This window comes from Oncorhynchus gorbuscha, linkage group LG26 (assembly GCF_021184085.1).
Source record: "Oncorhynchus gorbuscha isolate QuinsamMale2020 ecotype Even-year linkage group LG26, OgorEven_v1.0, whole genome shotgun sequence".
Lineage (NCBI taxonomy): Eukaryota > Metazoa > Chordata > Actinopteri > Salmoniformes > Salmonidae > Oncorhynchus > Oncorhynchus gorbuscha.
In genome coordinates, this window is record NC_060198.1 from 5,389,977 (window position 1) to 5,412,597 (window position 22,621).

The 22,621-nt window shown below is 46.4% G+C and overlaps 1 pseudogene; it reads right to left on the bottom strand.

Annotated features, from left to right (window-relative positions):
• Positions 1-1,628: 1,628 nt before the first annotated feature.
• The window catches only part of LOC124016493, a 150,351-nt pseudogene continuing 129,358 nt past the window's right edge, over positions 1,629-22,621 (bottom strand).

Here is a 22,621-nt window from a genome sequence, read left to right on the forward strand (position 1 = left end):
TCTTGTTGCATGTCATGATTTAAGCATGATTTTTAAACTGTTACATTTCACCCCAAGCCGTGTTATAGCTGACCCGGGAGGTGGGGTAAAAATGTAACCTTTCACTTCTTGTATCGGAGACAAAGTCACACCTTGTTTTGCCTGGACACCATACCGGACCATACCGCCTTACTTTAAACCCGGCTCCTATGACAAATACCACGTTAAAGATGAAAACATCTTCAAACATATTCATTCGATTTTGACCCACAATAATAGTACACATCAGCAAAATGTAACGTTAAGCACAATAGCATGTCTGTGTGCAACACGCCAACACCTGTAGGGAGACACTGCTTGTGTCATTTAGCTCCTCAGCTGTTTCCTGTGTGATGCTGTTCACATTCCGCTTTGATCTCTGAACTTTATTAGAACACCTTTTAAATGTTTGCTGTCACATTAATGTGATGCGCCTCAGGAGAGAGTGATACCGCTGTCGGTGTCTCACTGTCACGTTTTACATGTGTTGGATGAGACCTTACGGTTTTGTTTCATCTCAGAGATTGTGAATAAAACTACTCTGCAAGATGTGTACATTGTTAGAAACTCTTCACACAGATGGGACCCCCCCCAAAAAAAACACAAATCCTCACAGACGTGACACACACGCGGGCAGACACACGTACTGTATACACACATGCATGCAGACACACTCCTCACATATGTGAATTCACACTCACTAAGTAGACACAGACACACAAACACACACTCTCTCCTTCCAGTCACCCTGGACTAATTATCCGGCGTGTTCGGAGCCTTGTGGGAGCGTCGTGAGATCTTATGGTCTGTAGTGTCCCTTTGATCTGGGCCTGTCAGAGGCTCAGTACACCCTGTGATCGTGTGTGACGACAGAGGCCCGGGAAGATGTGTGGGATGATTGTGTGTGTGCGATGATAGAGGCCCAGGAGGATCACACAAGCACCCCTATTCTGTTCTGATGACGAAGGATGGGAAGACGATCACAGAATCCCCAAGTGGTTCTCTCTGGTCAGACGACGGCGGCATCATTCATCGCACAGCACATTGAAAGAGGACCGTTTGACTGTTGGTGAGGTCCACTGTTTTCTAGATGTGTTATCTCTGGAAGGAAAAAGGGGAAGCCGAATCTCTGGCTACTGCATATTGTGTTTAAGGTGGTTTGTTTTATATCTACACACGGTTGCCTGCCTCTGAGACATATGGTACAGTATTTGTTTAAGGCCTGAACTCTCTCCACTCTCTGTCAATAGGCTGAAAACAGGAGAGTTTCCACATGCGTGGTGCACGCGTCTCCGGTGCTCAACAGCTGACGACGGCAGGTTGATTCTCCAGTTAAGTCATGGAAAACACGTGGAAGCAACTTCAAGTAATGAAACAAATACTTAAGAGGGTGATTATTAAATAACTGTGGGAATGACTTAACTGTTTGACCGTGCTATCACTTGAATTGTGGTGTAATTGACACTTTGTTTCCAGAGTAAAATGCAATTATGGCTACTTAAACGTGCATGAATAATGGAGAAGGACTTGTGTTACAAGGATTTCGTGACAACTCATGTCATAAACCTGAAGTGTTTAAGCATAAAAATCCACACAATAACGAGACAAGGTTTAGAGAGAGCTCTTTTATTTCAAAAGAAAGCAGTCAGAGAAAAATGTACCAACAAAAAAAGAAATATCCACAAAAATGTAAAAGCGAAAGACAAGAAGGCATGGTATTTACAACAGCGGACATCTTTTTTTTTTTGGTGTTACAGGTTTCATCAAATCACATCGACTAACTCTTGGTGCTCTTCTTTCACTTTTTGTGGAAAGTAAAAACGACCGTAACAATTTAATGTTCATAGATGGACAGAACGTTTGAAGAGTCCCCTAGGCAGGAGTATAGATAGATAGCTAAGGCACAGAGTTTCCCCCTGAAACTTTAGGAAACTTCGACGTTTTCCCAGACGCTTCGGGAAACGTTGAGTTCAGAGACGTTTGTGCAACAGTTGCTGAACAATACATTCCAGCAGAGAGAACAACAATCTGTCATGATGTTCTCTGAAAGGCGAAGAATAATATTAAAAGCTTTACCCAATTCTGAGTCATTCCTTACTCCTTAGATCTTTCCAAAACATTGAAACCGGTTATGTACCTAAAATCAGTCTGTGTCCAACTAGCAACAAGTAACACTAGCTATCAGTTCTTCTTTTACTATAATTCTACTTCATAATCTTTCCACACTGCATCGGTATTTACATAGAATGAGTTTGAAACATATTTTCAATACAAAATATTTATGTACATTTTCTTCATTTTTTTTGTAACAAAATAGGACTTTTACATTGAGTAACATATTTCAATTCACTTCTTGAGAATGATAATTGTACTTTTGAACAATGGGCAAAGTATTTGTCAATTTAAGTATTTTTTTCAATGTGATAATGGCACTGCCAGTAAAAGGAGGCCAGGGTCTTATCTGCATCTAGCTGTTATGTTATTAGCTAGCTAGCTAATACAGAGAAATAGTAATGGTGTCTTTTTGTAGGCACTAAATCCGCCATGGTTTGTTGGACAAAGCCTATGGGAAAATGAATGGCAATTTTGTAGGGTTTTTGGATAAACACTGAAAATAAGGTCTGTGGTAAACACAGGGTTAGGAGATCTTGTACGTTTTGTTCTAGGAGATAATGTTCATCAGCTAACATCACTTTGTGAATTTTTAAGCATTTATGTAATAAAAAAAGCACATGAATAAAGGTCATGTTAACTGACTGATATTATCTCATAGAACAAAGTGTACTGTATAAGATCTCCTAACCTCTGACCTCTGACCTTATTTTCAGTGTTTATCCCAACACCCCATTCTTTCCCCATAGGAAAGGCTGAACGAACCAGAGGTAACTCACTTCTGGGTTTTAGCACTAGAAGCTGGCGAGCCCTATATAGGCAAAATTGCCCTTCTTTGTAACCATGGCAACAACACACAACAGTTCAAGTTTGAGTGACAGGACCGACACTTATTAGGATCGATACATCCAACAAGGTTCAAGGTGAACTTGGGCCATTGATTAACTCACTAATGATCGCTGATGAGCCCTGGTGAAAACATTCACTTAGCACGTTTGACTGCCAAATCACGTTGACAATCACAGATTGGATTCTAAATTGGGACCAAATTAGGTTGTGAGGAGAATTGAGTTGAAGCCAAACAAGCGAAGAGGCAGATCGTAGTTACCCTCCATGGTGGTTGGAGAAGGGGGCACTGTGCTATAGGCTATGTTTGAACTGTGGTACACTGAGAGAGAGTCTTGATGGCAGCAAAAGAACTTAGAATGTAGTAGAACAGGTGAAAACCAAAGTTGCCTGGGCCCAATCCAACAGTTCCTTGATCAAGATACAAGATATAATTCACTATTTGTTTCCATTTTTGCCACAGCATGAACAGCATCATCAATCACTAACACCCTGGTACTGACACGGAACCGAGTAGGAAATGTAACATCGCCACGAAATGACTTCAACACACATTTTTGGAGAGTTTCTGTCTTTTTTTGTTCACTTCTCTGTTAGGGAGGTTGTCAGGAGGAAGCTGACCTTTCTGTGACCTTTCAGTCCTGGGTGCTTCCCCGTGTGATGAAGACTTGGCGAACAGTCGACGAAAGAACCAAGACAGGAAGAGCTATTCAGACCGGACAACACGGACACACAGGCGGGCATTAGGTTTGTTGCGCCCAAAATAGGTACACAGGTTCATTGGGGCATTGGCCTTTGTAAATAAAGGCAGTTTCTCTTTACAAAACATTTTTTTATCGAGCTGCCAAAGCAGCGTTGTAGTCATTTAGTCATTGACTAAAAATATTCTGTATTTATATAAACTTATAAATAAATAGCAACTTGTGGACAACTCACTCCATTCACTCGACAATAACTTTGAGACATAATCTGTTTCATACTTGCAACATAAAGTGTCGTTAAAGTTTCATACTTGCAACATAAAGTGTCGTTAAAAAACAAACGAACAAAAAATCTTAGAAAAGGAAATGATCAAATAAGCTTGAGAATGTCTGTTTTCTTGCGAAAGCACAGCTGATATACTTTCATTTCAAGTTTCAGGCTGTCCAGTATGGAGTGATATCAGTGCCAATAGGAACTGAATCTAGTTTCAATCATTCATGAATTGAATTCAACTTCTACTGGCACTAATGCCTCGCCATAGTCCAGTCACACCCACACACCTTTCTCCTGTTCAGGCACTGAAAGTCAATAAGTAGTGCTGTGCCGTAGTAACTTTGTCAGTCATACGCAAAGATCGAGGCAAAGAATGTAGCTTAAAAAAAAAAAAAGATACATCTTCGCGACTCCCTCCGAGGTTGCGGTTCAGTCTATCTCCCTACATGTAGGCCAAACCAACCTTGAGAAGCAGGCCTCGTATTCACAAAGCACCTCAGAGTACAAGTGCTGTGATCTAGGACCAGGTCCCGCCCTGTCTATATAATCATATTCATTATGATTTAAAAGAGAAAACTGATTCTAAATCAGCACTCGTACTCTGAGAGGCTTTGTGAATACGGGCCCAGAACTTGGTCCACTACCAGTGTCGACTATCCTGTTCCACCCGAACACTCTGACTTCTGACTGACTTCTCAATCGCTCTTCCATTTAGCAGCAGACTAGGCGGCCTTACTAGGTGCTTGGCAAAGCAACATTTGTCTCTACGTCGGACACAGCATCAATCACAGTAAACTCAGCGGCGAGATGAAAATAAATACATTGGGAAACAGAACACGACAAAGCCGGCAAAAACCCCAAAGAGGAGGAGTCTGAAACACCACAGAACCTTCCCCAGACATTCTCTTCCTCTTCAACGTTCCTACAACCTCCAACCAACCTTAAAAAAAAAACACAACTTCCGTCTTTTCTCTTCTTTTCTGATCCATTAAGTCGCCTGAAAAAAAAGGAGACTTAAAAAATAAATTATTTAAACTTAAGACCGGCAATGTGGCCTCCCGTCCAGCCGGAGGCGCCACTGCTACCTGATGCGCCCGTCGGCGTGCGGCGGAACCAGCTGGGACTTGGGGTCCGGGCTGAGCGAGCTCCAGGGGGTCTTGGCGCAGGTCTGCATGACGGGGCAGGAGGTTCCAGGTCCCCCTGTCATGGAGGTGGAACACACGTCCCCAGCCTCCCACATCGCACCCACCAGGCCGTCTACCCAGTGCTCCAACGTGGGGCCAGTCAGGGCGGCGTTGCGCTTAGCCTGCTCCACCTGGCCCAGGTGTACAGGGATGTTGAGCACGGGGTTGAGGCCATGGAAGCTCTGCTCCATATAACTGTTCTTGGCTGGTCCATTGTGGAGCTTCAGCGTGTCCTCTGGGGGAGGGAGATGAAGAGAGAGATGAAGAGAGAGATGAAGAGACAGATGAAGAGAGAGATGAAGAGAGAGATGAAGAGACAGATGAAGAGAGAGATGAAGAGACAGATGAAGAGAGAGATGAAGAGAGAGATGAAGAGACAGATGAAGAGACAGATGAAGAGAGAGATGAAGAGAGAGATGAAGAGAGAGATGAAGCGAGAGAAAGAGGGGGACAAAAATGGATTGTTCATGTTTTATGGTGAGCCTGTCCTGGAGATGGTGTTCATTAATGAGCAAACAGACAGAGTCATCAATGGGGAATCTAAGTAGGAAAATCAGTCGAACCACTTTGACTTGATTGTAAAGGGTGGAATGGAACTGTGAACTCATTTGATGAAACCAAACTGTGTTACTGGTTAATCACATGCTATTGATTTCTCTAGGGTAAGCCTAAGCCACAAAGTGGGAGACTGCACCAAGTGTCTCAATGACTGCACTTAGTGTCTCAATGACTGCACTTAGTGTCTCTTTATGAAACCATTGGAAGCTAGGGGGCAGATAGGACCATCTTCTCACACACCATACATTTATAAGCCTCTTCATACCCTCAATAAAATAATGTTCATGTTATTAGCTAGCTAGCCACAAATTGGTAAAACAACTCAACGACTGTTCCTCGTGTCTTTTTATAAAGCCATTGGAAGCTAGGGGGCAGAGACGACGAGACCATGACCTCATCCCTAAAACTCCTCCACCCTGAAGGTAAAGCTGTACATTCCTCAGTGCTCCTAACACCGGGGCGCTTGCCGCCCCTCCTCAGCCTGGCTATTGTACGCTAGCCCAGCTCTCCACTCCTCTCCTCTCTCTCTCTGCCTGTGCCAGGTTCGCACCCTGCTGTTAGCCGCTAGCGTTTTCACGGGCTAGCGACAGAGATGCAGTTAGACACCTGGTTGTTCTGCCAAGCTTGCCACTGCCCGGTGCCAACTACCGACTTTACTGTGTGTGTGTGTGTGTGCGTGCGTGTGTGTGCGAGGGCCCACGGTGCCAGCGCTAAGCCAGGGCAACAACAGAAGACACACCATAAAGGCTACGAGCAGTAGAAAGACCTGGAGATATTCAGGGTTGTGAATCTGTATGGGAAGGCTAGAGGCTGTTAGAGTAGGTGGAGAGGAGACCAAGGCTGCAGGATTACTGTGCCACCACGACCTTCAGGACTATGGGGTCTAAGGACATCTAACCCCATCCAACAGGAGTAGGAGCCGGAAGGTTGCTTTCCCAGACACTAAAAAGGATTCTCAATTGAAAGTGCGTCTTTGTCCAAGACCAGGCTTAATCCGTGTCTGGGAAACTAGCCCATAAAGGTTTTTATCCTCAGTACTGTCTCAATGGATAACTACTGTACTGTAGTCCATATAGGGCCGTTTGATACTGAAGCTCACAGGTTTCCATAGTTTCTATGCTGCGGTGGATCTAGTTTAGGACTACTGTCTGCATTATGGGCCAACTGGGCTATTTTCACCCAAAAAGTTTAGTGTAAAACATCTATCTAAAGTAGAGCTCAGTGTCGCCTCACTTGGGTAATAAAACATTCCAACAACAGTATAACCTCAGAGAGCATAGCAGTACGTTTCAGGATTATCCTCCATAAACAGTGGAGAAAGGCAGTCGATTTACCCTCACCTCCAAAGTCTTTGGGAGTGAATTTAGCATTCTGACTATGTGCAAGTACAGAGTTTGGAGTTTGAGGGGAAGTGGAGTTAATCCATTTTCTGTTCACACCAACAGGGATTTACAACTGCGAGAAGAAGCAAACGAGCGAACTATAAAAAAACAAACAAAAACACTCACGAACAATTGATGAATATTTTCGCTTCCTCTCGCCTCACTCGCACACATGGCCCCAAACCCCACGGCGCGTCAGGGCAAAGCCTGCTAACTCCTATTTGTTGATTCTGTTCATAATGAAAAATGGTCTCAGTGCGATTATAAAACAGGCTGTGAATATGCCCCCACACCGAGGTTAGCATCTCAACTCTCGGGGGACTTGCACAGCAGCCGATTACTCGAGCTGAAACAATAGGGGTCCTGGTCCCTTATAGTTAACACAGGCGGATTGATTTAATTGTGTAATTGTGTTCCTCGGCGTGATATGGAGGTGTTTAACATACTGTTTAGTATGTATGAGAAACACTGAGGGTGATTACGGTCGACTTGGTGACAAACAACTGGGGCTTCCAACGGCTCAGAGGGTTGATTAGAAGGAGCATCGTAAACACAGCGGGGCCTCATGGGAAATGTGCTTTTGTGTTTGCGTGTGTATCCATGATAGGCCTATGACATGACAAGACACACTGCATCAATTATATCACATACATCACAGACTGACACTCATGTGACCTGCACTACATATAGGCCTATCCCTTACCTTGCCGTACAGGCTAGTGCTTGTTATAAGCCAGTGGTGTGTGTGTGTGTGTTTGTGTGTGTGTGTGTGGCTGTACTCTTACCTTGCCGTACAGGCTAGTGCTTGTTATAAGCCAGTGGTGTGTGTGTGTGTGTGTGTCTGTGGCCTATCTCTTACCTTGTCTTATAGGCTGATGCTTCATATAAGCCAGCGGACTAATCAGAAACCTCGTCTCGGCCACGGGGCTCCAGTGATGCAACACCCGTATGGTCCACACCCCAGGCCTGAGAGGCTGGTTCAGGGGGGGTCTGTAGTGGGTGTACTCTGCGCTGGCGTCGATCAGGATATCGTAGGTGGCAGCGATGACGTTGGTGGGGTCGATCCACACCACGGTGGCGGTCACGTTGGGGCCCTTGGCCCACCGCTGCATCCCGACTGTCTCGTCCATGGGACCCATCAGGCCACCGAAGTTACGGAACATGCGCTCTTTGGCATCCCACTCTGTGCCGATCTGAGAGAGGGATGGAGGAAGGGATGGAGGAAGGGACGGAGGGGGGAAGGCGAGAGAAAAGGGAGTTGTGTAATTAATTCACTGGATCTGAAATGTCCAACCGTATAATGTATTTCATGCATACTTTGCATACAACATTAACTGAGGCAAATGAAGAACAGAAAAATAGGCTGAATGTGAATTCGCCTCTACACTGTAATGTCATAGGAAATTGTAGTTGTGATATAATATGTATCCCACACCATTCATACAACCATCATGGATCATGTCTACTGTACAGACTCGTGATTTCCAGTGCATACAGATGTGGGATCTTAATTTGATCACCCAGGTCTAAAAAGGTTTTCCACTTTGACATTTTTAGACTGTATACTAGTCTGACTTCATCTGTAATGTCAGCATTGATGTGCAGCTTCAAACATTAGTACAGCCATTACCTATCTATCATGTCTAGAGTAGTGCATTATGTGATTTCCAGTATGTCTCATAAGGCTTTATGTAGACTTTCTATGTGTATAGGCTTATACAGGATTTCCAGTATGTCTACGTAAGATAGTCTCAGTTGATGTGTAATATAATAATAATAATATATGCCATTTAGCAGACGCTTTTATCCAAAGCGACTTGTGAGTGTTGGTTTGCAGCTTCCTGTGTGATCGATAGACAGGCCGACTGAGGCAGCAGTGTATATGTTGAGTGAAGAGCGAACACCTTGACTAACCCTCTGGGGATAAATCTATAACAACACAGACAGAGACATATGGAGAGAGAGATATAATATATATATATATATATATATATATATATATATATATATATATATATATATATATATATATATATGTATATATATAGAGAGAGAGACAGACAAACAGAGAGAGAGAGAGAGAGAGAGAGATGGAAGATGAAAAGCCCTAACTCCATTTAATGCGGTTAAGACTATTGCTGGATGGAAGAGAGAGAGGTGAGAGATGAATAACTTAGATACTGAGAGAAATAGAGAGAGATGGAGAATACATGCAGAGAGAGCATGATGATATAAAGTGACGATACAAAACATTAGACTGACCAGGTGAATCCAGGTCAAAGCTATGATCGCTTATTGCTGTCACTTGTTAAATCCACTTCAATCAGTGTAGATGAAGGAGAGGAGATGGGTTAAATAATCATTTTTAAGCCTCGAGACAATTGAGACAGGGATTGTGTTTGCGTGCCATGCAGAGGGTGAATGGGCAAGACAAAAGCTTGAAGTGCCTTTGAACAGGGTATGCAAGTAGGTGCCAGGGACACCGGTTTGTGTCAAGAACTGCAACGCTGCTGGGTTTTTCACACTCCACAGTTTCCCATGTGTATCAAGAATGGTTCACCACCCAAAGGACATCCAGCCAACTTGACACAAATGTGGGAAGCATTGGGGTCAACATTGGCCAGCATCCTAATGGAACGCTTTCAACACCTTAGGTGTTCTTAATGCTTGGTATAAGGTACTCAGAGAGAGGACTCTAAATAGCGAGATGGATGGACAGAGAGTGTAGGAGGACAGAGAGTGAAGATCAGAGATAGTGAAGGAGGACAGAGAGTGAAGATCAGAGATAGTGAAGGAGGACAGAGAGTGAAGATCAGAGATAGTGAAGGAGGACAGAGAGTGAAATTCAGAGATAGTGAAGGAGTACAGAGAGTGAAGATCAGAGATAGTGAAGGAGGACAGAGAGTGAAGATCAGAGGACAGAGAGAAAGAGGATGCAGATTAATCTAAGGCGCTTGTGGAAACATGAGGAGAAAAGATGATGAGAGATGATGAGGAGGGATGATGAGGAGGGATGATGAGGAGAGATGATGAAGAGGGATGATGAAGAGGGATGATGAAGAGGGATGATGAATAGGGATGATGAGGAGGGATGATGAGGAGAGATGATGAAGAGGGATGATGAAGAGGGATGATGAATAGGGATGATGAGGAGGGATGATGAGGGTGACGAGAGATGATGAAGAGGGATGATGAAGAGGGATGATGAATAGGGATGATGAGGAGGGATGATGAGGAGAGATGATGAAGAGGGATGATGAAGAGGGATGATGAGGAGAGATGATGAAGAGGGATGATGAAGAGGGATGATGAATAGGGATGATGAGGGTGATGAGGGATGATGATGATGAGGATGATGATGATGAGGATGATGAGGAGGAGGGTTGATGAGGAGGGATGGTGAAGGCTTGAGGATATGCTCATCCTTACACCCAGTGATTAACACCAGACCACAGATCAATGGCCTGACTGGAACACTCCACTCAATATTAGGCCGACTGAGAAATGAGTCTATACACTATAAATAGACTCAACCACCACAGAGAAATTAGTGGTGTGGTGTGGTGTGGTGTGGTGCGGAGTGTGTGTGTGTGTATGTGTGTGTGTGCGTGTGTCACGATGTCGGAAAACATAAACTGTGAGAGGATCTTGGCTTTCACTTTAATTCACTCTTCACATTAGTGTGTGTGTGTGTTTTGTACTTTGTAAAGTGAGTTTTGTAAAGTGATGGACTTTGGTAATTCAATTTTGTAATTTAACTGACCTCTATTCTCTCTATCAAAACTAGATTTTCCTTGTGTGTCTGTGTGTCTGTGTGTATGTGTGTGTATGTGTGTGTGTATGTGTGTTTTCACACTGCCTGAGCCATAAGTGGATCTTGCCAGCCTGTGATGCACTTCCATAATTCAATTTTGTAATTCAACTGACCTGTATTTTCTCAACCAAAACCATATTTTCCTTGTGGTTGTGTGTATGTGTGTGTGTTTGTGGTTGTGTGTATGTGTGTGTTTCACAATGTCTGCAACAACAACTAGAGGATATTGCCCTGCCTCCCTTCAATTCAATTCACCTCAATTTAGTGTGCAAAATTGGTACCCTTCAACTCAATAATGTTACCGACCCCTATTTTCTCTACCAAACTACTACTTTCCCTGTTAGTATCCCCAACATCCTTAACTAGAAGTCTATCAGCTATGCTATTCATTCTCTGCAAGTCTGGAAGAGTATCCCTCATGCTAATTCATTCTAATCTATTCTATTCTTATTGATTCTATTCTATTTCAGTCTATTCGAAGTGTTTTCCTCACTGGCATATCACACCATAAACATCACATTGATTGTCAGTGGTTTGATTCTAGGCCACAGACTGAAATCAAAGCGTATTGACTGAGGAAATGCCACTATAACCCACTGGCTGCAGGCTACTGCCTCCCGACTCTAAATTGTTCTGTGAGAAATCTGGGTAAGGTACTATGGGCATAGATAACATTGGATTTCAGTAATGGTTTTGGCTCAATTCTATTTCAACTCCATCAATTCAGGAAGTGAATGGAAATGCAATATTGTCATTGAAAATTAATCATACTTTTCATATCTTGAATTGTAATTTGAATGAATCTCCTGAAGCGACTGTATTCTGGTTCAAACTGTCACTGGAGAGTGGAGACAAACAGTAACACAGCTACAAATCCACAGTTCATTGAGTGTACGACCGTACCGACCACCTGAGAACCGGTCAAACAGGGATTAACCTCTGACCCACTTCAGGTTCATCCGATGACCTCCAACCTTTTCTCTACACTTCAATTCAAACCCTGGTCCAACACCTCAGCTTGTTTAAGTGTATGATCTTAACTCACACTTGACTTAGTGACAGGACAGTAGTACTACTGCTACCAGCCACCCCTGTCCTTCACTGCTGATCTGGCAACTCTGGAGTCAAACACAGTCGGCTTGTGGCTTGTGTGACCTAAATTCACACTTAGAGCACAAGTGGTAGGCTACTAGGCTACCATCCAGCCTCTCTCCTTTACCTTTGATCTGGCAACCCTAACTCAAGGCCCTTCCTCACTTTAAACCTGTGGCAACTGTTGCTCAAGATCTGTAAACCATCACTGGTTCCCGAGTCAAACCCCTCACCCTGTAGCATGCATCCCTTTCTCATTCCCTCACCCTGTAGCATGCATCCCCTTTCTCATTCCCTCACCCAGTAGCATGCATCCCCTTTCCCTCACCCTCATTCATGCATCCCTTTCTCATTCCCTCACCCATTCCCTCACCCTGTAGCATGCATCCCCTTTCTCATTCCCTCACCCTGTAGCATGCATCCCTTTCTCATTCCCTCACCCAGTAGCATGCATCCCCTTTCTCATTCCCTCACCCTGTAGCATGCATCCCCTTTCTCATTCCCCTCACCCTGTAGCATGCATCCCCTTTCTCATTCCCCCTCACCCTGTAGCATGCATCCCCTTTCTCATCCCCTCACCCTGTAGCATGCATCCCCTTTCTCATTCCCTCACCCTGTAGCATGCATCCCCTTTCTCATTCCCTCACCCTGTAGCATGCATCCCTTTCTCATCCCCTCACCCTGTAGCATGCATCCCCTTTCTCATTCCCTCACCCTGTAGCATGCATCCCTTTCATCCCTCATTCCATCCCCTTTCTCATTCCCTCACCCTGTAGCATGCATCCCTCATTCCCTCACCCTGTAGCATGCATCCCCTTTCACATCCCCTCACCCTGTAGCATGCATCCCCTTTCTCATTCCCTCACCCTGTAGCATGCATCCCTTTCTCATTCCCTCACCCTGTAGCATGCATCCCTTTTCATTCCCTCACCCTGTAGCATGCATCCCTTTTCATTCCCTCACCCTGTAGCATGCATCCCCTTTTCATTCCCTCACCCTGTAGCATGCATCCCCTTTTCATTCCCTCACCCTGTAGCATGCATCCCTTTTCATTCCCTCACCCTGTAGCATGCATCCCCTTTCTCATTCCCTCACCCTGTAGCATGCATCCCTTTCTCATTCCCTCACCCTGTAGCATGCATCCCTTTTCATTCCCTCACCCTTTAGCATGCATCCCTTTCATTCCCTCACCCTGTAGCATGCATCCCTTTTCATTCCCTCACCCTGTAGCATGCATCCCCTTTTCATTCCCTCACCCTGTAGCATGCATCCCTTTTCATTCCCTCACCCTGCATCCCCTTTTCATTCCCTCACCCTGTAGCATGCATCCCTTTCTCATTCCCTCACCCTGAGCATGCATCCCTTTCTCATTCCCTCACCCTGTAGCATGCATCCCTTTCTCATTCCCTCACCCTGTAGCATGCATCCCTTTCTCATTCCCTCACCCTGTAGCATGCATCCCTTTCTCATTCCCTCACCATGTAGCATGCATCCCTTTCTCATTCCCTCACCCTGTAGCATGCATCCCTTTTCATTCCATCGCTTCCTTAATCCCATAGAGGACGAGGATGCTCCCTCAGCCTCCCAGGGTGCTGGGTCTAGCATTCAACACCTGCATTACCTCCATACACAAAGACTGACACTAATAAGGCCCAGAACCCAACAGGACCCTGGGGGCCTTTGTCTGTTTCGCACACGTGCGCGCACACACACACACACACACACACACACACACACACACACACACACACCACACACACACACACACACACACACACACACCCACACACACACACACACACCACACACACAGATCTTAATTGACAAACATAGCACGCACACACAGTAAAAAAAAAAACAACAGTTTTTTCAATCGAGACCAGATGTGGTCTGGTTGGTTGGGTCGTGCTGCCCGCACCACTGCCTGATGGAAATTGACCTGTCATGTTTTATGGGGAGGTGTTTGACTCTGGCGCCAGTGAGGTTGTTGGGGTGTGGTGGGGGAGAGGGATGGGGTGGAGGGTTTTATGGTTGAGTTGCCAGGTCAGCAGTGGTCGTACCACTGTAAGACGTACACACATGAGTAGATGGCACACACACACACACACACACACACACACACATGCACGCACACACAGTAAAAAAAAAACACAACAGTTTTTAAATCGAGACCAGATGTGGTCTGGTTGGTTGGACGTGGCTGCCCGCACCACTGCCTGATGGAAATTGACCTGTCATGTTTTATGGGGAGGTGTTTGACTCTGGCGCCAGTGAGGTTGTTGGGGTGTGGTGGGGGAGAGGGATGGGGTGGAGGGTTTTATGGTTGAGTTGCCAGGTCAGCAGTGGTCGTACCACTGTAAGACGTAATTTATGAGTAGATGGCTTAAGCTACAACATGAAGTGTTGTGCTGCTGAGGTAATGCTGGGGAGGGGGTGAGGTTGCCAGGTCAGCAGTGGTCGTACCACTGTAAGACGTAATGTGTGAGTAGAGGGCTTAAGCTACAACATGAAGTGTTGTGCTGCTGAGGTAATGCTGGGGAGGGGGTGAGGTTGCCAGGTCAGCAGTGGTAGTACCACTGTAAGACGTAATGTGTGAGTAGAGGGCTTAAGCTACAACATGAAGTGTTGTGCTGCTGAGGTAATGCTGGGGAGTGGGTGAGGTTGCCAGGTCAGCAGTGGTAGTACCACTGTAAGACGTAATGTGTGAGTAGAGGGCTTAAGCTACAAGATGAAGTGTTGTGCTGCTGAGGTAATGCTGGGGAGGGGGTGAGGTTGCCAGGTCAGCAGTGGTAGTACCACTGTAAGACGTAATGTGTGAGTAGAGGGCTTAAGCTACAAGATGAAGTGTTGTGCTGCTGAGGTAATGCTGGGGAGGGGGTGAGGTTGCCAGGTCAGCAGTGGAGGACAGAGGGAGGGTGACGTACTACTGTACTGTAGCTAAAGTGTTAGTAGAGGACATAAACCACAGCATTAGGTGTTTGACGCGGGTGCCTGTGGGGGGTGGCAGGGTTGCCAGGTCTTAGGTTGCCAGATCAGTAGTGGGTGACAGTGGAAGGGTGACGTAGCCTAGTACTGTACGTATACTGTGAGTAAAGGCGCTTAAGATACAGACAGGCAGCTACTACTGATACCTCTGTCCTGCCTATGCAGAGTTAGAGGGAGGTGGAGGAAGAGATTGGAACGAAAGGAGATAGAGACCGTCTTGTAAAGGGATGCATGGGGTTAGAGGGAAAGAGAGAGAGAGGTTATAGGTAGGAGGGACAGACTGTGCTGCCTCCCCAGTTTATGGTAGAAGTTAGAAGGAGGCAGAGGGAGAAATTCTAGGCGGTAGGAGGGAGAGACCTTGTAAAGTCATACATGATATACAGACCCACCGGACTACATAGGAATCTACTACCACCGCTACAACTGTAGTCTGTTAGTAGGGTGGTAGTCTGTCATCTATCCCTCACTTATTTAGGATAGTTGTTGGAAGCAAGTCTATTAAGACCACTGTGGAGAGGTAGCGAGCAATGTTAGAGAGCAATGGCAGTAAACATTGGGTAGAGAGAGAGTTTATAGATGGAAGGAAAAGGCTGTGTTTTAAAGTTGTGCTTCAGACATGGTTTATCTGCCTGACAGACATTCACAAAAGTCAAGCTCTGTCATGACCGTCTATCTGTCCTCTGGCTGCCTGACTGACTGACTGACAGTCATTGTAGCTAAGCAACCGACAGAAAGTCCTTTGCGATGCCGAGTACTCAGATAAAGCCGTGCCAGCGTCGTTCTGCTGTCACTCACAACTCTTTAGACTAGAACGCCTCAGAGGCTTCCCTGTGCCCATGACTGCCTCACAGTCTAGTGTCGCTTCGGAACTGTTACAAAGGTCAATAGGTCGAAGGTCAAGAGTAAAAGGTCAGATTCACCCCGACTTATCACCTCAGAGTGCTCAGAGGGAAATCATACGAGGACATCGACTGACATTTCAGAGGGTTCTGCTTGACAGTGTGAAAACCAGAAAAAACGATCGCTCTCATCCACTCACTCTCACCCCCCCCATGATGAACAGAAAAGTGCTCGCGGGCTCACTAAGACATAGCTGATGTTAGAAAATGTCCTCAGAAGTAGAAATAGGGTCATTATTTATATTAACATAACTACGCTATCAGGAAGCCATTCGGTCATGAAGGTTTCATTAGTAAACAACAAATAAGCAGCCGGTGAGGCTCTAATCCACATAAAATCTGATGAATTCAATCAATTTACATTTTACAAGGCTACCGATTCTGTGTTTAATGCCTGCCGCCAATGTGTGTGTGTGTCTGTGTGTGTGTGTGTGTGTGTGTGTGTGTGTGTGTGTGTGTGTGTGTGTGTGTGTGTGTGTGTGTGTGTGTGTGTGTGTGTGTGTGTGTGTGTGTGTGTGTGTGTGTGTGTGTGTGTGTGTGTGTGTGTGTACTCTCTGCAAGGTTGCCATAACGATGAATATAGCTAAGGTCACCATGAACTATATATCTGATCTGGCCAATCCTATTTTATACAACATGCTTCTCTGTGCCAGACACTTCAGGGATTTTATATACTACAAACACATAGAGGTCATTGTTTGACTAAGTGGCTGGATAACTAGTCTAAATGACAGGGGCTGCTGAATGACTGCGAATGTTACGTGAACATTAGGTAAAAGTTGTAGCCTACAACCCTGAAACAATGTACCTCAGTTAATGGTCGGCCTGACTGACCATTATGTTGTCCATTGACTGGATAATGAATGGTTGAACACAATCAATACAGGAGCCGGTGATAGAAATGAATGTGCGGAAAGATCTGCTAAAGGTAATGTGAACGTTACCTCAACGTTGCGCAACCCACAACATGACATGTTACCTCAGCAGATGTCCTCAATTGACTATGTGAACTCTCCTCCACTTCTAAATGGGATGAGTTTGCGATATTTTTCAGAGATAAGATAAACAACAGTAGGCTGGGTATCAGTCAAGCAAGGCCAGGTGAGAAGTTTGATGATATGTGACCTAGCCAACCAGGCAAAGGCACTATGGATTTATTTTCCCTGGTTGACACAGACAGTGATATCACAACTTAACAACTTAAGTCTTCTACCTGCGTTCTCGATGCTATCCCCACCACTTTTTCAAAACAGTTTTTAATTGCATACCTGAAGAAGTGTAAGCTATTGTTAATCACTCCCTGTTCACAGGCACTCTCCCCACTGCAATAAAAAAAAGCTATTATGAAACCCCTTCTGAAGAAAAGTCATCTAGATTCTTCAGCTCTTAGCAATTTACAGCCAATCTCCAACATTCCATTCTTAAGCAAAATTCTGGAGAAATTGGTTTTGGAAACAGCTAAATGATTTTTTTAAATGCCAACTGTATTTTTGAAAAACCACACAGCACAGAGACAGCCTGAGTTAAAGTGGTAAATGATCTTAGAGCCAACACAGATGCCAAACATCTCCCTGTCCTTGTACTCTTGGATTGAAGTGCTGCATTTGACACTGTTGACCATGATGTCCTTCTGGACAGACTGGAGAGGTTGGCCTCCCCAGTTCTAAAATTGGTTTAGGACCTATTTAACCTGCCGAGAGGTTTTTTGTCATCATACATATCACATGGTGGCATTTCGCATGGTTTGATTTTGGGTATGGTACTGATCAGTTTATATATGTTACCCCTTGGCAGAAAGCACAGCATTGATATCACTGCTACGCAGACGATACACAACTTTGCAATTCTGTGTCACCAGAGAATTTTAGCTCCACGGATAGATTAGACTGTATTAGTGATTTAAATACTTTGATGGCTCACAACTTCGTCCAGCTAAATCAAGACATGACCGAGGTACTTATTGTTGGACTACTGTGTAGCTCTCCTGTCTGTGTCACACCCTGATCTGTTTCACCTGTCCTTGTGATTGTCTCCACCCCCTCCAGTTGTAACTTATTTTCCCCAGTGTATTTATCCCCGTGTTTCCTGTCTCTCTGTGCCAGTTCGTCTTATATGTTTCCAAGTCAACCAGCGGGTTTGCCGTTCTCCTTTTTCAAGTCCTCCCAGTTTTGACCCTGACTTGTTTCTGGACTTTGTCCCCCCCCCTGTGAACCACATTGTGTTGCATTCCATGTCTGAAATGTGCTGTAGAAATAAAGCTTGATTTGGGGGCAGCGTCTACTGAAAGAGTGTAAATATTATGTGACTGTTATCAGAAAATTGCATAAATGTTACAACTCCAACCCAAATAAACGGTGTGTCAGTTACCTCAGCGAACTGTAGCCTGGTGAAGCTACTGTATATAAGGTGTCTACTTCTAAAAGATGTCTGTCACGCCCAGATCTGTTTCACCTGTCTTTGTACTTGTCTCCGCCCCCATTCCAGGTGTCGCACATCTTCCCCATTATCCCCTGTGTATTTATACCTGTGTCCTGTTTGTCTGTTGCCAGTTCGTCTTGTCTTACCAGCGTGCTTTCCCGTCTTCCTGTTTCTCAAGTTCTGTTTCCTGGTTTTTCCCGGCTCTGACCATATTCTGCCTGCCATCCTGTACCTGCCTGACTCTGACCTGATTACAAACCTCTGCCTGTCCTGAACCCGAGGCTGCCTGCTGTCCCGTACCTGCCTGACTCTGACCTGATTACAAACCTCTGCCTGTCCTGACTCCGAGGCGGTCCTGTACCTGCCTGACTCTGACCTGATTACGAACCTCTGCCTGTCCTGACCCCGAGGCTGTCCTGTACCTGCCTGACTCTGACCTGATTACGAACCTCTGCCTGTCCTGACCCCGAGGCTGTCCTGTACCTGCCTGACTCTGACCTGATTACGAACCTCTGCCTGCCCTGACCCCGAGGCTTTCTTGTACCTGCCTGACTCTGATCACGAACCTCTGCCTGCCCTCTGATCACGACCTCTGCCTGCCCTGACCCCGAGGCCTGCTGTCCTGTAACTGCCTGACTGTGATCCCGAACCTCTGCCTGCCCTGACCCCGAGGCTGTCCTGTACCTGCCTGTCCTGACCCCGAGCCTGCCTGCTGTCCTGTACCTGCCTGTCCTGACCCCGAGCCTGCCTGCTGTCCTGTACCTGCCTGTCCTGACCCCGAGCCTGCCTGCCATCCTGTACCTGCCTGACTCTGACCTGATTACGAACCTTTGCCTGCCCTGACCCCGAGCCTGCCTGCTGTCCTGTACCTGCCTGACTCTGACCTGATTACTGTCCTGTACCTCTGCCTGTCCCTGACCCTGTCCTGTACCTGGCTGCCTGCTGTCCTGTACCTGCCTGATTCTGATCACGAACCTCTGCCTGCCCTGACCCCGAGGCTGTCCTGTACCTGCCTGACTCTGATCCCGAACCTCTGCCTGCCCTGACCCCGAGGATGTCTTGTACCTGCCTGACTCTGATCACGAACCTCTGCCTGCCCTGACCCCGAGGCTGTCCTGTACCTGCCTGACTGTGATCCCGAACCTCTGCCTGCCCTGACCCCGAGGCTGTCCTGTACCTGCCTGACTGTGATCCCGAACCTCTGCCTGCCCTGACCCCGAGGCTGTCCTGTACCTGCCTGTCCTGATCCCGAACCTCTGCCTGCCTGCCCCGAGGCTGTCCTGTACCTGCCTGACTCTGACCTGATTACGAACCTCTGCCTGTCCTGACCCCGAGCCTGCCTGCTGTCCTGTACCTGCCTGACTCTGACCTGATTGCGAACCTCTGCCTGCCCTGACCCCGAGCCTGCCTGCTGTCCTGTACCTGCCTGACTCTGACCTGATTGCGAACCTCTGCCTGTCCTGACCCCGAGGCTGTCCTGTGCCTGCCTGACTCTGATCCCGAACCTCTGCCTGCCCTGACCCCGAGGCTGTCCTGTACCTGCCTGACTCTGATCCCGAACCTCTGCCTGCCCTGACCCCGAGGCTGTCCTGTACCTGCCTGACACTGACCTGATTACAAATCTCTGCCTGCCCTGACCCCGAGGCTGCCTGCTGTCCTGTACCTGCCTGCTGTCCTGTACCTGCCTACTGTCCTGTACCTGCCTGCTGTCCTGCACCTGCCTGACTCTGATCACGAACCTCTGCTTGTCCTCAACCTGCTCTTTGCCTGCCCCGCGTTTCTAATAAATCATCTGAGAACTGTACTATCTGCCTCCTATGTCTGCATCTGGGTCATACCCTGAGTCGTGATATCACCGCGTTACTGTTCTGGGAACGTTATGTGAACATTACCTAAACATTATACAACCAAAAAAAGAAGGATCGTTACCTCAGCGAACTGCAGCCTGGTGAAGGTGCTGGGAGGGGAAGCCACCTTGTAGGTCTTCCTGGGCATCACCCAGGTCTCTAGGGTCTCCAGCTTGCTGGTTGCCAGGTTAGTGGCATGGTGCTGGACCAGGTAGCCTTGGAACTGGTCCGACTGGAAGTAGAGATGCACGGACACCGGGTGGCCCATGGGGAAATACCTGGCAAACCAAGAGGAAACACACTTTTTAACCAACCTTTCTCAACAGACCTTTTATCAGTAGCCTGAGTGCAGGTCTGATTGGGCCATGATGCCAACTGTCACTCATTTTGACCGAGACAGCAATGGAGTTGACAACAACACAAACAAATCTGGGACCAGGCTACTTTATCAGGGTTTTACCTGGCAACACCAGTGGTAACCCAACAGACAGACCCATTGAGATTCCCATTAGTGAACTTGATATGGTACCAGTGCTGTTTAAAAGGGCAATGGTGTAAGATGAGAGTATCTAGATTCATCTATTGAACAACTACTGGAGACTGCTTACAAATGCTAATGTTTGTAGATGCTAAAGTTCACTAGCGGGGCCTTGCTAATGTCTCAGACGCTAAAGTAAAGGTTAAGGGGATGTGCTGTGCTTTCTGTGATTGTGTGAAGGGAAGAGTCATTAATTCAATGACCTATAAAACATCTGTTGCTGTGGAGACTATTATTAATGCTAGGAATGGACAGACTGACTGAGACCAGACTGCAGTTGAAGCCTGCCCCGGACCAGACCAATAAAGTCATTGGGTATATTGTCAGTAATATATTAAGTTAGTCACAGCCCGATGCCTCTGATGATAACCATGACACACCAATTCGTAACACACATATTGTCTAATACAGCGGTTCCCAACCTTTGCCATTCCGGGGACGACCAAATCAATAACTACAACAACAACATTTATTTTTATTTTTAATTACAAATACTAAATAATGTGCGGAGCAGGTAGTCCTCGGACCACAGGTTGAAAACTGCTGGTCTAAAACAAAGTCAGCAGAGGTCAAAACACACACACCCTCCACACACATACACTAACAAAGTTGAACTGGTCTGGGACACCATTAAGAAGTCAGCTTGATGTTACAATCCGCTTGCCAGTCCAGGCTAGTCCTGACAGCTATTTTGTTCTGGGGGCTGTGTGTGTGTGTGTGTGTGTGTGTGTGTGTGTGTGTGTGTGTGTGTGTGTGTGTGTGTGTGTGTGTGTGTGTGTGTGTGTGTGTGTGTGTGTGTGTGTGTATGTGGAGTGAGTGTTTTTTCTGATTCTGTACATGTGGCAGAAGGCTGGCACTGAGAGCAGAGCAGAGACTACTGGGAAAATAAACAGGGTGTGTTTGTGTTTCTCTCTCTCTCATGTGTATGTGCCCACCAGCCTTCTCATCAGTATTCCAGTAGTAGAACCAGGAGTCAGTCTGCCTGACAGCGCTGTGTGTGTGTGTGCCCGTCCCAGCCCGACAGCACTAGCTACCCTGACAAGCAGAACAGCAAATATTTACACCAGCTCACAGAGAGCACTCCACACCCTTCTCTCTCTATCCCTCTCTCCTCCTCCCTCCCTCCCTCCCCCTCGTTCCCACTATATAGGGAATAGGGTGCCGTTTGGGACACAGACAGAGATTGACAGAGATGTGTACAATGGCCCCTAGCAGTAATAATAAAGGTTTCCCCACTCTCTGAGACTTGACTCAGTTTCTCAGTTATTTATTACAGACCTACAGGGTGGGACTGAAGTACTCACAATTTGAAATATACATTGACTCTTGGGGATGCCTGACGTTGACGTCTTTGACAGTTGTGTGTGTGTGTGTGTGTGTGTGCGTGTGTGTGCGTGTATGTGTGTGTGTGTGTGCTAGAGAGAGAGAGAGAGAAAGAGAGGTAGAGAGAGGCAAAAGGAGCTAGAGAAAGAGAGAGAGAGAGATAAAAAGAGAGGTAGAGGTAGAGAGAAAGGGGGCAGAGGGAGAAAGAGAGAGAAGGGAGTGAGAGAGAGAAGAGAGAGTGAGATGTTGAGAGAGCGAGAAAGAGAGTAGGTGAAAGAGAGAGCATAGAGTGAATGGGGAGAGATGGGGGAGAGAGAGAGAGGTAGAGACAGGGAGAGTTAGAGAGAGCGAGAGAGAGAGAGAGAGAGAGAGAGAGAGAGAGAGAGAGACTGCAGATACATAGAGCCTCTATTCAGCCCTTCCCCACTGGAGTCACAGCAGGCTGTGAAAAGACAGAAATCCCCCTCTCCTCTCCTCCGTCTCTCCTTCTCTCCATCCCCCCATGGCAGCCCCACCCTGCTGTCTCATACAAACACTGTAAGCTCTACAAACATAGCCTCTCATGGCCCCAAACATTGCCCAGTGTGTGTGTGTGTGTGTGTGTGTGTGTGTGTGTGTGTGTGTGTGTGT